At 39.7% G+C, this 12,618-nt stretch overlaps 1 long non-coding RNA gene across 1 annotated transcript in view; it reads right to left on the bottom strand.

Annotated features, from left to right (window-relative positions):
* Positions 1–11,227, bottom strand: part of LOC132211001 (uncharacterized) — a 135,403-nt gene extending 124,176 nt beyond the window's left edge. The window contains exon 1 of the long non-coding RNA XR_009447276.1: positions 11,116–11,227. This is a non-coding gene — a long non-coding RNA (uncharacterized LOC132211001). The remainder of the gene's footprint in view (positions 1–11,115) is intronic.
* Between the last annotated feature and the right edge of the window lie 1,391 nt (positions 11,228–12,618).

Genomic DNA, 12,618 nt, shown 5'->3' with positions numbered 1-12,618 from the left:
GCATTCTTCTTTGACGGGGGCTAGCAACAATTGGGATCATCAATATAGAGATAAATTACTGATGTAGTTCTTTTCTTTATTAATTACTGATGAGGAAAGAGACATTTTTAATCCATTACCTTTTTTTTTTAAAGATCTAATCTCCTCAATTAAATGTATACAGTTAAATAATTAAAGCCAAGGGATCAATGCACTAAAGAGCACTCTGGTCCAGATAACTTGATAAGACTTCAATAAAATCCTGATGCTAATTGGCTTTTTCTCTGTTCCTCTAAACTGATTTATTCCTTTTTTGAGATATGGCATGATCCACAAGAAAGTCTTCAGTTTTAAAATGCCGCATTGGATTTCCATCACAGCTTATGTATATACCTACAGGCTTCAATGTCATGGAATCCATTATGTTGATATGGGCAAGCAGGTTCATCACATGTGAACAGTGCGTGGGCTGTTAATAGTTAGGGAGTAGGTTAGCTCATTTGGCAGGACAGCTGGTTTATAGTGCAGAGTACACATCAACAGTGTGAGTTCTGTTCCTACACTGGCTGATGTTACCACAAGTGTCTCTCTGTCTCAACCACTCAACAACCTCGCCTGAGGATCCTCAGGTTAATCACCATCAGCTGTCTCTCTCTTTCTCAAAGAGCGAGCAGTCCTGTGGTCTAGTAAGGCCATGAGGACTTTATCTTCACTGAGAGTTGTTACAAGGTTAAATGTTCCCAGATTGTGGCTGAATTCAGAACCAGCTTAAGAGGTAAGTTTTTCAATTCCTTTTCAAATTTTTTAGGATAAAATGCAATGCTCTACCAATATGCCTTCGACCTTGCCATAGTCTTGTGACCTCTACCACCATGGGGGCCATTTGTCTTGCAGCCAAAATCAATAAAATGACAGTACAGGCCAGATCGTTGTCTTGAGAACTTGTGACATGGTGTCAGAAGTTGAACTAAGTTCAAGTATTGTAAAGAAAAAGCATAGCTAGTGACAGAAAGACTCAATGTTCAGAACTGTGACAGCTACTGTAAGCAGCTGAAAGACATGAAAAAAAAGAATGAAGTAAGTCACAGTCAGAACACTGGGTAAGACACCACAGGTGCAACTTTTCCTCTGGTCAAAATTAAAGGTATATGAAATAGAGCCGGCACATTTTCCATACACCAAAGGCAAAATTACAAAATTTACGAATGAACCGCTTAACAAGTTAGAGCAGCCCCGTGTAACTGCATTCTTTTTCCTTTTGGACAGGGGCTGTTTTCAAAGTGTATTCCACCCTTAATCTCTCTCTAAAAAAGTGGGAAAAAAAACAGATGGTAGAAGGCTTGGAAGCCTTGAAGGTACACTTTGAATTCTAAGTGAACATAACTTATAAATCGTATGTGTTCAAAATTAGGAGCCAAGGGGAAAACAGTCAATGAGTGATGGAAGTTTTTTTATTTATTTGTTCATGGGATGGGATGTTTCTGAATGGGCCAGAATTTATAGTCCAGAGAACAATTAAGAGTCAATCACGTTGCTGTGCCTCTGGAGGCAAATATAGGCCAGTCTAGCAGATTTCCTTAATTAAACGGCATTGGTGAACCAGATGGGATTAGATGAAATCGACAGTAGTTACATTGTCACCATTAACCCAGCTCACTATTCCAAATTCTATTGAATTCAAATTCCATCTGCCAAGGTGAGATTCCAGTGACATTACCACAATGCCATCACCTCTCCAGGTTCATAGCATGCCCAATGAAAAGACAATCTAATTAAGGACAGGATTGTATTAGGCATAAGGGATCCTGTAGTTAGAGCACACTTATTAAAAGATGAGAAATTCTTTCTCAGGTCAACATGTGCAGACAGTCTTAAGTTGTGTAAAACCAGCTAGACCAGGGCTTGCATTATGCTGATAGATATTCCAGACTGAAAGGGCAGAATGATCATGGATTAATGGCAGAATGCTGATATAGTGGAAGACATGACATGAAAGAAAAGAAAGTGTATCCAATGGGAGAAAGCAGTCCTCTCACTTTAAGAAACCAAGCACTTTTTTACATGTGTATGGCTAGAAAGAAGTGCAACATGCCACTGGAGAGATGTAAGCTAAAGATCTGACGGATCACTATACTTCATGCAACAGGTCAGGTCAATAAGTGTTAAGCTGTTGTGACTGTTGCAGAAGGAGAACAAGATATAAAGTGCCAGATAGTCACTGGTGTGTCTTTCAACAACATGAGCTTTACAGACCTGTGAGAAATGGGTCAAAGTTTCAATTCAAAAATGAAGCCCTCAAAAGTAAGGTTTGTGATGGCACCACAATGTTGAGAGGACAAATTAGTCTGCCAACCCCATGTAATCACACAAACAAAGTTGTGGAATTCCAAATCATTGACGACAAGCAACAATCACTCATTGCTCAGCCAGAGCAAGCCTAAAACATGAACTAGTAGCCATCAACGTGTTCAAAGAAGTTTGTGATGCGTTACAGCACGCAAAACCATTGGCTGTGGAACAATCCTGGAGGAGTACAATAATGTGTTTCCAGATTTAGGGTACTTTCCTGTGGAATATTATCACAAAGTAAATGGTGGTTTGCAACCAATTCAGCATCGACCCAGAAACATCCCAGCTGTCCTCAAAGCCAGCCTCAATATCAAGATGGAGGCAGCGTGTGAACTATTATCTGAACTCACTGCTAAGGATGTGCCGTGAAGTAATATTCACTAACAGATGATGCAATGCCAGTACTAAAATATCTGACATTGAAGACACCCTGCAGTGTGAAGCCAGCAATAAGGACCTGGAGCACCCAAATGTAGGACGGCCAACTAGTTGCATTGTCGCATCCACGGCATTAAATCAGACAGAATAATGCCCCACTCAGATCAGGGAAAGAGCCTGGCTGCTGTCTTTGTGCCTGTGAACATTTTCATTAACATATACTTGGGAGAGATAAATTGACAGTTTGCCCAGTCCTTAAACAACTGCTATCAGCTCCAAAACGTCTGCAACGAAAGTTACTCTGGTTAGGTAGATAGAAGCAGGATGTGACACACAAATAGCATAAGTAAATGTACATTGTTGACATGTTGGGGAGAGCAACAATCCTTAAGAAGAACCTTGAGAATACAATGACAGAGTGTGGGCAGCAACACAAACACAAAGGTGTTAAGACCAGGTCTCAAAAGAAAGCCTGGCCATTGCCTTTGCTGGTGAATATTTTCTTCAATATTTTCTAGAAAGACACAAAGTGACAGTTGAGTCTAACCACAAGCCCAAGTCAGACAGTTCTGCAGATCCATCCTTGGGTCTGCTTCATTTTTTTTCTTTTATATCTGGATGTATCACACCTGGCACCTTTTATCTTCCTGAAATCCTCTTTAATTATTTTGGGATACTTCCCAAGTACTCTATATAGATCACCAGTCCCCATTTTAAAGATCTGTTGCCAATTGGGGCAATTTTTTTGCAGCTAGTCCCTTCCCAAAAGGCTGAGGCCTGGTTCTTGTACCACTTCAAGGGGATTTGCACTGTCTGTTGCAATGTGTAACTGAGGTTACAGTAGTCCCTATTCCCCATCCCAGTTTCCTAAAGGTTTTGTCCACAACAATCGACATAATGGTAACTGGGTCTACTTCTGGGTCTAGGGGATGGCCATTTACCTGGAATTCTATCTTACTTGGGCCCCACTTTGAGAGCAGTGATATAATGTAGATCTATCAATTCCTCATCCTCATGCTGATTAATTTACAAAGCCCTGTCTTGAGGTGGCTTTGCACTTTGACCTGGGCGGTACACATTTTGCCTGTTTCAGTATGTTGCCTGGGACGAACTCTATGACCACAAATGGACTTTGCTGCTCCTGTCTGTATTGTGGAGAAACGTACCTTGCAGAAGTAGCCTTGCAGACTCCACATGTCCTTGGCAGCAAATAGGAGCCATGTGTATGCCTGCTGGGAATTGGCTCCACAGTGTGGGGTCACCCAAGGTTGAGGATGAGATTACCAATGGACTCCTGAAGCTCCTGAGCTCCTTTCTTCATGATTTCACAGGGAAGGGCCACTTCTGGGACTAGAGTTCCAGAGCTGGTTCAGTCACTACCTTCCTATGGGTCACAATATTATTAATTCCATAAACTGAGTGATGCCTTAACATTTCCTGAAGGGCTGACCCATACGCCGTTTTCTGCCAATTTCCACAGTAGCATCAAAAATTCAGTAACTGGTTTCCCAGAAAGTCTGTTTGCCATATTAAACCTGTAACCTGCAATATAACAGTTGGCTTGGGATCAGTGTTCCACTGCCATAGGTATTAGTTCAACAAAACATTTTGCCTCCAGGACTGCCAGCTAGGTTAAACTCTTCTTGATGCTGAAAGTCCAGGCCCCACAAATGATCAGGAGAATGACATTTTGTCAATGATCTCTTTCTATCCCATTTGTCTGAAAGAAACTCTTATTCTTTTGGCATACTGAGACCAATCTTTCATATCTACGTCATAAGGTTTTACAGTTCTACAACAGCAGCATTTACAATATTTTCCTGTCACAGTCATACTGAATTTGTTGAAAGGCAAGGCTGTTCGGACCTTGCCTTCACTCTAGTCACCAATGTAATAACTCAGGAAGCCCAAATGGAAAGGAGCATTGTTTGTTGTTGAACCAAACTAAGCCACCACTCAAGGCCTACAAATGTTAGTCCCAGCCTGCTTTTTAAAGGGCTCAGGCGATGAGTTCCAGATGGGTGGGCCACTCAAGTTCCACAAGGAGATTAATTAGGATGTTATAACAGAGTGTGAAATTTCTCAGATTAAATATGAAACAATAGTTTGTCATCCTCTGGAAAACATCAGAGATGCTAACTATAACAGACAAACACCTTGCTCAGATCAGCAAGCTATCCAACAGGAAACAAGTTACCAACTGTTATAAAAAGCAGTGATGAAAGGAAGGATGTGCTGACATCAGTGAGGGTATCGAGGAGGTTTACAAGAATTATCTTGTGAATGAACAACTTGCCGTATGAGGAGTGGTCGAGGAGTTTGGGTCTGTACTTGAAGTTTACACAGATGAGGGAGAATATGATTGAAACTTATGGAATGGTGAGAAGCCTAGATGAAGTGAATGTGGAGAAAATGTTTCCACTAATAGGAGAGACTTGAATGCGACAGCACAAGCTCAGAGTGAAGGGATTAACCTTTCAGAACTGAAATTAGGAAGAATTTCTTCATCTAGAGGGTGGTGAATCTATGGAACTCATTGCCACAGAGGGCTGTGGAGGCCAAGCCATTCAGTGTATTTAAGTCAGAATAGATAGGTTCTTAATTAGTAGGGGGAGCAAGGGTTACAAAGAATAGACTTGATGAGCTGAATGGCCAAGTTCTGCTCCTCTATCTTATAGTCTTAGTCTAAAACTAATTAGTACTCAGGAGGCAGTCATAGCCAAGACCTGATAGCGGTGCTAATTGATAAATTTTATTTGTTGTTAAAGAGGGCAACTTCATCACTTAATATTTTGGGACGTGCTCCTGTGCACAGTCTTTGTGCATTACAATTGCTTTAACACAAGCATCCTACTGTTTTCACATGGTACATCATGGAGTGCCTCCAGCAGAGGTTGAGGGTGGTTGCCCAGTACTCTGCCCTTGCTGCTGAGGTACTGTGGGACCTTGGCCCTCCTGGGGGCCCCACCAAATGCTGCTCCACAAGTGCAGACTCAGCCAGTGGAAGGCAAGGTTGAATGGAGCTCAAAAGGTATGAAGTACGAGTTCCCACTTCCACACCCACTTTCTCCACAATTCCTGAAATTGGAGAATTTGATCCATTAAATTTATTTTGCACCTCAATCCACCTCACTCAGCACAGCTCAGAACTCACCTTAGCATGCAAATCAGGGCCAGTAGGGTTGGCTAAGGCAATGTAGCACCCAGAGGCAGCTTCGAGAAAGACAGAATAGAAAATTTCCTAATATCTCAAGAAAAACTGTAGAATTTGGCATCATAAGATCAAAAGTCTTCCCACTGCAATGCACTGTTCATTCTGAAAAGAGATCAGTGTACTTTAGGTCACAGATCTGGTACCAAAGGCAGTAATTGGCAAGTTGGCTAGCCTGTAGCTCAGAATAATACCAACAGCATGGTTCAATTCCTCTTCCTACTGAGGTAGACTCCGGGCCTGTGCCCATGCCCTGCCTCAGACTGGAAGCCAATGGTACATAGCCATTGATGAAAATGCCTCCGGATAAAGATTCAGCAGATAAGATCAGTAGCCTTGGCCACAGCGCGCACACACTATGCCAGTCTTGTGCCAAATTTGCATGGTATGATTGCATAAGCTTCTTCTGAATCGATCTGTTTATTTGCCCTCAGCAAGGTGTGAAACAGCTGGACATGGGGCATATTTTAATGAATTTAATTTCATACATATTGCACCACAAAGTGCCTGGAATCAGAAATAAAAAAGAACCTACATCCCTACTTTTTCCTGAATTAGAAGTTTGATTAATTTATAATTAAAGCAATAACATCTAAAAATATTGAGTTTTCCCACCAAAGTTATTATCTGTTCCTTTTGTAGGTTCCTGTCCCCAGTTACCACATATCTCTGATACAGTAATTAAATCGCAGGCTTATATGTGTCTATTAAAGCTGGTGTGAACCAGATGGGTGGTGCATAAGTGCTATTCTAATGATTCATTCTCCAATTTTCTATCCTTTCTCTTCAGGAAGCACCTGGCCTCCACTTGCTACTATTCCCATCGTCACTTATCCTCATGTCTTCCTGGTCCATTTGCAATGGAAACAAAACAATGAATTTTCAACGTACAATGCAAACCCTTTAAGAGCACATGTGCTGCACCACAGCTCCAATGTAAAATATCTATAATAATTATAATGTTCTCACACTGCTCAATAATTAGGAACATTTTAGCAAAACAGTTCCACCAATACTAGCTGAAAACTCTCATGTTTTAAAATTAAAATGGACCATCGATGATTAAGGGATTAGCAGAGCATGGAAAGAATCTCCCTGTAAATATGTCACTTTGTTTAGGAGCTTTAGTTTATGTGAACAGATGCTGCCAGCCTGATACTGCCAACCACTGGGAACACCATTAACTGCAGCAAAGGGTCTCCTGCAAATACCTGAAAGTTACAGTCTCTAAGATTTACCAATAGCTTTATTATTTATGACTTATTTATAGTTTTGTGACAGGAAGTACTATGGATTTAAAGGAAACAAGTTTCTGAATGGATCACTGCACTTGAAGACGATTTGCTAACCCTTGTGCAGCTTCCCACCCGCCGTTAATGACTGTAAAAAGATTGTGTGAGAATGTTGATGTACTTTTAAGTTCCAAAGACAACACCAGCAAATATATGTGTGTTTCTGTCAGGTATTGGCAGTTTACGATTCTGCAGGTCGAATACCACTTATCAAACTCTGTTAATCTTTGCTTTGTGATCTGGTTTTTCAGGGTGTGAGAGACTATACTTGGTCACAGAGATAAGCTCAGTTATATGAAAAATGTAGTTATGTAGTAGCCTGAATCCTGGAACACAAATGTTTATGAACCAATTAAATATATCAAGTTACTGAAACGTGCCATTACTGGCCCATCAAAACGATACGGATTAATAACAGTATGATTCCTCCGCTATGTGAATGGGTGACCAAAATATGTACACCCATTAATGGTGACCACTGTACCAAAAAATCATCAATTCTTTTTGTGATGAATGTTAACACAGTGATAACCAAAAGGGGCAGAAACTAACAGTCCATTTGACATTGTTGTTTCCCTTTTCACAGTTTCTTCAGATTAAAGATGATTTGCTGCCACTCTGTTTCATAAGTTCTGATATGACTGTTATGTCCAATATGCAATCTATAGACTTTGCCTCATTCAGGCTCGGAGCACTCAAAGGGTCAAGCTGATGAAATGTTTGGAGATTTGTACACACTCTCTAATGCATTAACTTTGCCTCTGTATGCCCCTGGCAACCTCCTCCATTGTGCTTGGTACACACTAAATAATTCTATTCTATATATTAACAAAGTAAAAGGGCATGTAATTCTCAGTTCAAGCATTGCATGAACTCATATGTTTTGCAGCCATTCCTGAATGTTTCAGCTACTTAAACTCTAACTTGTGCCAGTGCTTTGTCAAAGTAAAATGCTATCTGTTGTAGCCAGTGCATGTTATATCGTAGACCATGATCAGAGGTTAATTCTGATCGTTCAATCTGCCCTGATTCATCACATCTAGAAATGTATGTGTTACTGGTTTTGAATTGCTCGAGCCCATTCACTCCTCAGTTCATACAAGAAAATAGAGGAGTTCACCTTCTGCCTAGATAGGGGTAGGGAATGAATGGAGGAAAGTCACTTTATATTCAGTGGTTTGACCTCGTAACAATAGCACAGGCATCAAGGTTAATGCAGCTGCAGGTCACACCTTTGTGTATAAGTGATGAAAAGCAACGCTAGGCCAATTTTGTCTGACTCTTGTCACACACCACCTTTTTGTCCCTGCTGAGGGGTGTGGACTGTTACCACAGCAGCAGCTGACATCCATGGATAAAAGAGCATGGCTGTCTGCCAGTCTTTCCAGAGGGTGAAGCCTCAAGATTCTTTACACAGTATAGGATCTTTTCTTATCGGAAATGCTTGCTCTGACTTCTATCCTGTGGGGCTGCAATGTGCACATTCCTGTTTAATAATGTATATTTCCGATACATTGGAGTTTTGCATATTTTGGGAGCCCTTCCACTCAGTAACACATCAGCAGTGGTAAGCCATTGTTGTTAAGACTGGATTCATAGAAACATTCAATCTTTCACTTATCACATTATTTAAAATGGCAAATTACAATTTGTTTTTTTTCCCTACGCTGCTCTATAACTTATACAATAATAGATTTTATTTTCTTTATAAGGGCTGTTTAGAATGTTTTAGAAATCTGTGATAATCTTCAATAACAAGATTTTACTCCATTTGAACTTCTTGATGTTTTTAAATTTGACCAAATTTTACTTTTGGCAAGTTATTGCATATATTACTCAATATTATTAACCAGCAGTTTGATTTAACCTCAGCTAGCCCATCCACAAATCACTAATTGGTTTAAATTAAATGCATAAAATTAGATTAAGCAATGAAAAGAGAATGTTTGTTTAAAAGGGTTCATTTAAAGAGCAGTGCATCTGTAAGAGGTATGAAACTATGAGCTGGCAGAATGTCACAGAAAAGTAATCCACCCATGTCCTTCAGGGAAGTTTGTACCTTCTTCACTTTGCTTTTTACACTTTAATGTCATAACATTGTCTAAATAGCAATACTTATGAACAGGCAGATGGAATTGCATTAAAACTGGTTAAACTGAAAAGTAAATTACAAGTTTCTGGTGGAATGTTGCTGCCCATTCCACAGAGCTGCCGGTACCTTTTATGAAGCATTGTGAAATGTGTTACGTGATAGGTTTGTCTGTGAGAAAGACTGTTAACTATTGTGTTGAAATCCTAAACTATGGAAATTTTGAACATTATTTCACCTTTGTCCTCTTTAGGTCACATTGATGTTACATTGCAAGACTCAGTCAGTATGGTATGAATTGAACTGAAGACATAATGTGGCATGGTGCCTCAGTGGTTCAGTGGTTAGCATTGCTGCCTCACAGTCAGGCACCTGGGTTCGATTCTAGCCTTGGGTGACTGTTGTGTGGATTTTGCACATTCTCCATGTGTCTCTGTCAGCTTCTTACAGGTGCTCCCGTTTCCTCCTCCAGTTCAAAGATGAACAAGTTAGGAGCATTGCCCATAGTGTCTAGGGCAGGAAATGCAGGGATAGGATAGGGTAGGGGGTGGGTCTAGGTGGGATGCTCTTTGGAGGGTTGTATGGACTCAGCAGGCTGAATGGCCTGCTTTCGCACTGTAGGGATTCTACAGAGAACCATGCCAAGAAAACCCCTCCGCTAATGAGCTGCTGGTATCAATTCAATATTGGTATCCTGTAAACTTGACTCTTACATAACGAGCACAGTCATTGATCTATGCTACTTAGGTCTGTCAGTATAGCTCACGACTAGGTTAAGTACTGCTGTATGTTTTCATAATTAACCTCTCTATTCCAAACATTCAGCGTAATGTGAGAAAACAAGGTGTAGAGCTGGAGGAACACAGCAGGCCAAGCAGCAGCAGAGGAGCAGGAAAGCTGACATTTCGGGCCTAGACTCTTCTTCAGAAATGGTAAGTTTAACATATGCTGTCCACAATATTATCTGAACTGAGGTGCAATGGAGATTGATGGTGAATTGTTCAAGTAGCTATCACATTGATACAATTTAACTAGCAATTTGTAAGCCTAGCCTGAGGAAAGTTCAAACCTGAAATACATCACTTGATTCATTCCTAGGGCCTGTTCTGAATTCCCTTCACCAATAATGAAGGGAGCAACTCATCATTCAAATGAATAAGAGCAGAAAGAAAGCTGGAATTTTCGAGACCACAGAGCCTGATTGAAAAATGTGATAGGTGATGCAACACTGTAGGGTATTCCTTCATGTAATTAACTAATCTCTGAATGTTCATGCTATGACATTGCTACTGTTCACACAAAGATGCCTTAATAACAATAGCACTGAAAGTGATTTCAGTTCAAGTGGGTTTCAGCACCCCATCACCAACACCTTTCTCACTCTTTTGTATATTAAACACATTGTTTATTTGCACATGCCATAGTTATGAGCAGGCATGCACTGAAATTCACATTTGGCTTCAGTGACCCATAAAAAATCATTAGTAATTTAAATCTAGCTTTTAACAAGAGCCAAAGACTATTGCTTTAGAAATTATAAACAAAAATAACAAAACCATCAATCTTTAACTTACTGGATAAAAAGACTTGCTTTCAGTATCGCTCTTTGCTATCACCACAAGCATGCACACCCCCATTCACTTCAAAGGCACTGCACAGAAAGCACTTACACTGTTGGCTATGAACCAGCTTGCGGTTAGCCTGATTTCAATGACTCACAGAAGAACACTAGAAGGCTGAGCCATTTGAAGTTTCAGCCCTGACACTAAAGCAAGGGACCTTTTGCTGGGGACAGCATTCCCCCTTTATTGTCTTACCTTAATTTTGGAAAAAGCCAAGCACATTGTCAATGTTTGTAGGAACTGGTCTGTGTCCTGTCTAAAATCTTTATGTGGTCAAGTTTACAATGAAAACTTATCTGTCTTTTACTTATTGCTTGTTTCCTTAGAAACGGTTGCTACCAGCAGTCAACTTCCTGTTTACAATTTAAACTCCTGCATACTAGGTTGCCTTAAGATGAGTATTAATGTTCATTTATGTAACTAAATAACAGTTACCAGATATGCAAGACAAGCTGAATTTTCCATTTGGTCTCACTGTGTAGTGATCCCTGTGATAATGTACCTTTTTAATGTTTTAATGTTTCTGCACAATAGAGGTGAATATTAGATTTGAAACTTTTGAAGATTTATGTATATACAAACCTGTAGTAAAATTTGCAACCAAACTAACAGGAATGTAATAATAATGGCATTACCTGTAAACATCCCAGGGTACGGTTTATGTGGAAATTTGTCTTCAGCACAAATCAAGGTGTTTTGAATGAGCCACCCATATATTCAGGAATCTGATGGCCACTTTTATTAAAGTCAATGGAACTGAACATTGGACATGATATATATTGGACAGCCAATACAATAATGTTTGTGTTATACTTCTGCCAGGATGTATGTCTAAACTTCTAACTTGGATAATGGCAAGTTATGAATAGCCTACCTCATTTAAAAATGATCATTTCAGAGGTGAAAGCATTTCTCTTTGTTTTAAGCTGTTGTTTTTAATTACTTATAATTTTAGTTGATGAGAGATGATGGGTTTGTGATTGAACACATCATCTGAATTCTATAATACCTGAAACATTGGATACCAAACTTTCACGGAACTAGGACTAAGCACGACAGTCGCAAGACAAGTTCAGGCCCATTAGTTGAGGAGAGTGATCTAATTGAATTGCATAAGGTTAAAGAACAGAGGGAATAAAATGAATGAGAATGTAAAAATAAGCCCTTGTGCTCAACATTGCACTTTGTTTCAGTGCAAATTTATTTTTTTGAAGGAAATAAAACTAGAAGAAAGTATTCTAAATCCTTGAGTCATCGAACTACCTCTTCTGGTTTCACATAATATAATCATTTACTTTGTCTACCCCGAGTAGGAAGGAATGTTTCTGACAAGTAACTAGCATTGTTATTATATGACGTTGTTTAATATTTTACAATTCCTTTGTGCGATAAACATTTCTAAATATGAATGTAGGAGGAAGTTTTGTTTTCTCTCAGTAATGCTGCTGACATGAGAATATTGTCCACTGGAAGTAAATAGATAATGAAAATGTTTGATAATTACAGGCATTAACCGCTCCTCCAATACAAAATTAATTAACTATCTTTTTTGTATGCAAGCCAAGATGTCTAAATATGGGTAATCAGATAAGTTACCTAATTAGAGATAGTGGGAACTGCCGATGCTGGAGAATCTGAGATAACAAGGTGTAGAGCTGGATGAACACAGCAGGCCAAGCAGCATCAGAGGAGCAGGAA

This window comes from Stegostoma tigrinum, chromosome 26 (assembly GCF_030684315.1).
Source record: "Stegostoma tigrinum isolate sSteTig4 chromosome 26, sSteTig4.hap1, whole genome shotgun sequence".
Classification (NCBI taxonomy): domain Eukaryota; kingdom Metazoa; phylum Chordata; class Chondrichthyes; order Orectolobiformes; family Stegostomatidae; genus Stegostoma; species Stegostoma tigrinum.
The sequence above is the reverse complement of the archived record's forward strand: the minus strand, read 5'-3'. Positions and strand labels throughout refer to the sequence as shown.